Source organism: Magnolia sinica, chromosome 16 (assembly GCF_029962835.1).
Source record: "Magnolia sinica isolate HGM2019 chromosome 16, MsV1, whole genome shotgun sequence".
Taxonomy (NCBI): Eukaryota; Viridiplantae; Streptophyta; class Magnoliopsida; order Magnoliales; family Magnoliaceae; genus Magnolia; species Magnolia sinica.
The window spans coordinates 49,982,817-49,987,167 of NC_080588.1; the positions used below are offsets into that span (position 1 = coordinate 49,982,817).

Sequence of the window (4,351 nt, forward strand, 5' to 3'; positions counted from 1 at the left end):
TTGACATTTATCACATGTTGAGCAAAAGGCATGGGTGTCTCGAAACAGTGTATGCCAATAAAATCCACTTTGTAAGACTTTCGCAGCTATTTTCTTTGAACCAAAATGACTACCACATGCATGATCATGACAAAAGGAGATTATACTATGAAACTCACTCTCAGGCACACGTCTCCTAATAATTTGATCAGGACAAATTTTGAATAAGTATGGGTCGTCCCAAAAGAAATGTTTAACCTTAGCACGAAATTTGAATTTATCTTGTTTAGTCCAATGAGAAGGAAGTTGACCTGTAACAAGATGGTTTACAATATCCGCATACCAAGGTAATTGAGAAATAGTTAGAAGTTGTTCATCAGGGAAAGACTCGTTCATTGGCAAAGGATCCACTGTGGACTCTAAGACAAGTCTAGACAAATGGTCGGCTACCACATTTTTAGAACCCTTTTTATCCCGAATTTCAATATCGAATTCTTGTAGCAAGAGAATCCACCGAATCAATCGAGGTTTAGCGTCTTTTTTAGAAAGAAGATATTTCAATGCTGCATGATCTGAGAACACTACAACCTTTGACCCTATGAGATATGACCTGAATTTGTCTAGAGCAAATACTACCGCCAACAATTCTTTTTCAGTGGTAGAATAGTTGAGCTGTGCATCATTTAGAGTCCTACTAGCATAATAAATGACATGAGGCATTTTGTTCAATCTTTGTCCTAGGACGGCTCCAACAGCATAATCCGAAGCATCACACATAAGCTCAAAGGGTAAACTCCAATCAGGTGGTCGGATGATTGGAGCAGAAGTCAGTAAATGCTTCAACTTATCAAAGGCCTGTCAACACTCATCATTAAGGACAAAAGCAACATCTTTAGCTAGTAAATTGCATAAGGGTCGAGAAATTTTGCTAAAATCCTTAATGAATCTCCTGTAGAATCCCGCATGCCCTAAGAATGATCTAATCTCCTTAACTGTTCTGGGTGGAGGAAGACTAGAAATTAAATCAATCTTGGCTTTATCAACTTTAATGCCTTTACTTGAAATAACATGCCCGAGTACAATCCCTTTTTGAACCATAAAATGGCACTTTTCTCAATTCAATATCATGTTCGTTTTTTCACATCTTTCCAAGACAAGAGATAGATGGTATAAACATTCATCAAATGAAGAGCCAAAAATTGAAAAATCATCCATGAAAATCTCAAGAAAACACTCAACCATGTCTGAAAAAATACTCATCATGCATCACTGGAAGGTCGCAGGCGCATTACACAACCCAAATGGCATATGCCGATAGGCATATGTACCAAAAGGACATATAAATGTGGTTTTCTCTTGATCCTCGGGAGCAATAGGAATCTGATTATACCCAGAATAACCATCCAGGAAACAATAATAGCTGTGCCCTGCCAATCTCTCAAGCATTTGATCTATGAAAGGAAGAGGAAAGTGATCCTTCCTTGTGACCAGGTTCAGTTTACGGTAATCAATACAAACTTGCCAACCCGTAGTCATGCGAGTTGGCACAAACTCATTATCCTCATTCTTTTTCACCGTAATTCCGGACTTTTTGGGAACAACTTGAACTGGGCTGACCTATGTGCTATCCTAAATGCGGTAAATGATACCAACATCTAACAATTTTAGCACCTCAGCCCGAACGACCTCTTTCATGTTAGGGTTAAGCCTCCTTTGCATTTCATGCGATGTTTTTGCATTTTCTTCACTAAGGCCATGCGGAGCAAAGAATAATGTCGGCCATACAAGATGAATACGATGCATACAAGTAGGGCTTATTCCCTTTATGTCCGCTATTGTCCACCCAATAGCTGCCTTGTATTCTCTAAGAACATTAAGCAACTTACCCTCCTGTTCTTTATCAATAAGGTGAGTGGAAAAGCCCTCACTATCCGCCTGCCACGATCGGGAAGGTCCTAAAAATGCATACTTGAGAGTTTCAGGTAATTGTTTAAGGTCGACTTCGGGTGGTTTCTCAATAGACGGGACCAGTTTAGACTCAGAAGGTGGAAGCGTTTCCACTCTAGCTTTCCATTTTGTTGTATTCATTTCTGGATTAGAGTCAAGCAATGCATTGACTTCTTGGATGGAACTTTCTATGTCAAAATCTATGCCAAAATGTGCTAAACAAGTCTCAAGAGCGTCTTTAGAAGATTCAAGGAAAGAGTCATGCACTAGACTCTCAATCATGTTCACTTCAAATATATCATCTGAGTCTGACATTTGTTGTCCAGCATTGAAAACATTGAGTTTTATCTTCATGTTACCAAAAGATAGCTTCATAACTCCGTTCCTGCAATTTATGATTGCATTAGATGTGGCCAAGAATGGACGTCCTAAGATAACCGGGATTTGACTTGTAGGATTTTGGACAGGCTGAGTATCTAGAACGATGAAATCCACTGAAAAATAAAACTTGTCAACCTGGATTAGCACATCCTCAATAACACCACGGGGCACCTTGACAGATCTATCGGCTAGTTGGAGTGTTATTTTGGTTGATTTTAGCTCACCAAGTCCTAGTTGGGCCTCCTAAAACGAATATGGTAACAAATTGACGCTCACCCCTAAATCAAGCAAATGCCTTCTCAATCTTATGATCTCCTATGATGCAAAAAATGATATGGTGGGAGCTACTGGATCCCTAAATTTAGGAGGGTGTTGTGTTAAATCATGGAGTTGAGAGCTCACTTTCTCAATGAGGAAGACCTTCTTATATACATCAAGGTGGGCCTCAACATTGGGCTTCGTACAACATTTAAAAAAAAATATATATATATATTCATATAATGAGTGCATAAATCTTTAAGGAGCATAGCGTAAGCAAGAACTTGCTTGATAGCATCAAGCAACGGAATGTTGATTTGCACTTGCTTAAACATGTCCAATATCTCATTAAAGTTGTTTCCTTTCTTAACCGGTGCCAGACGTTGAGGAAAAGGTGCTTTAGGCACACAAGATGGCACATGAGTGGTTTCTGGAGAGTCAGAGTGCTTTTGGGCTTTCGATGCATTAGTATGTCTCTCCGCTTCATTTTGATCTTTAGATTTGGAATTTGATTCTTCCCTAGGCATCTCTACTTTGTTTTCGATCTGTTTACCGGACCTAAGGGTAATGATTGATTTGGCTTGCTCATGATATTGTCCTTGGTTTGAATTAGAGCCAATCTCATACTGTCCTTTTGGATTTACCACGGGTTGATTAGGGAACTTGCCTTTCTCTCTCTCACTCAATGTGGCAGCAAGTTGACCCACCTTTACTTCTAGCTTGGCAATGGATTGCGCATTTGCATGTACACTTTGCTGGTTAGCTAGTAAAGTTTGTTGGGTATCTTTTTGAAATTGAAGTGAACTTTGCATAAAAAGATTGAGTGTATCCTCAAGAGATGGTTTCCTAGATTGTGGAGGTACTTGTTGATACTACGAAAACTGCTAAGGTTGTTAATTGCCAACTTGAGGGTAAGGTTGCAAGGGAGGATTTCTAGATGGTCCTCCTTGTTGTGGCCTTTTTGCCCAAGAAAAATTTGGATGCCTAGCCCACCCTGGATTGTAGGTGTCTGAGTAAGGATCATTCCCAGGTCTCCGAAAGGTATTCATAGCATGTACTTGTTCAGAGAGAAATTCTGAAAATGCTGAACTAGATGGACAAGACTGCGTAGGATGGGCGAGACTAGAACATATGGCACATGACTCGACTTGAGTTGTTTGTGGAGGTCCATTGTTTAACATTAAAGCATCCACCTTCTTTGTCAGGCTATCAATTTTGGCATAAAGATCTGGCATGAATCCTACCTCATATATACCCCTTTTCTTCAGTGGTTGAGGACTTCTTTCACCTCTATTTGAATAGTCCCATTACTGGGAGTTTTCACACAAGGTTTCAAAGAAATTCCAAGCTTCGACATCACTTTTGGTCATGAATGACCCTCCACTGGTGGCGTCAACCATGCGACGGTTTTGGGGTGTCAGACCATCATAAAAGTATTGAACCTGTTGCCACTTTTCAAACCATGGTGTGGAATTTAAGAAGTAAATCCTTCCATCTTTCCCAACATTCATGAAAGTGCTCACCCTCTTTTTGTGTGAAATTTGTAATTTCTCTACGGAGAGCATTAGTTTTGTGAACCAGGAAGAACTTGTTTATGAACTTCTTAGACAGTTGGTCCATGTAGTGATAGACCCAACTCCTAGAGAATTCAACCATGCTTTCGCCTTATCCTTCAAAGAAAAAGGAAAAAGGCGCAAACGGATCAAATCGTCTGAAAAGTTTTGAAACTTAAAGGTGAAGCAAATGTCTAAGAATTCTTTCACATGATGATATGGATCCTCCTTAT

General features: G+C 39.7%; 1 non-coding gene across 1 annotated transcript; it reads left to right on the forward strand.

Moving 5' to 3' along the window:
* Positions 1 to 4,022: 4,022 nt before the first annotated feature.
* On the forward strand, positions 4,023 to 4,128 carry LOC131230021 (small nucleolar RNA R71). Its single transcript, XR_009163749.1, has one exon. It is a non-coding gene; the product is annotated as a small nucleolar RNA R71 (small nucleolar RNA).
* The last annotated feature ends 223 nt before the right edge of the window (positions 4,129 to 4,351 follow it).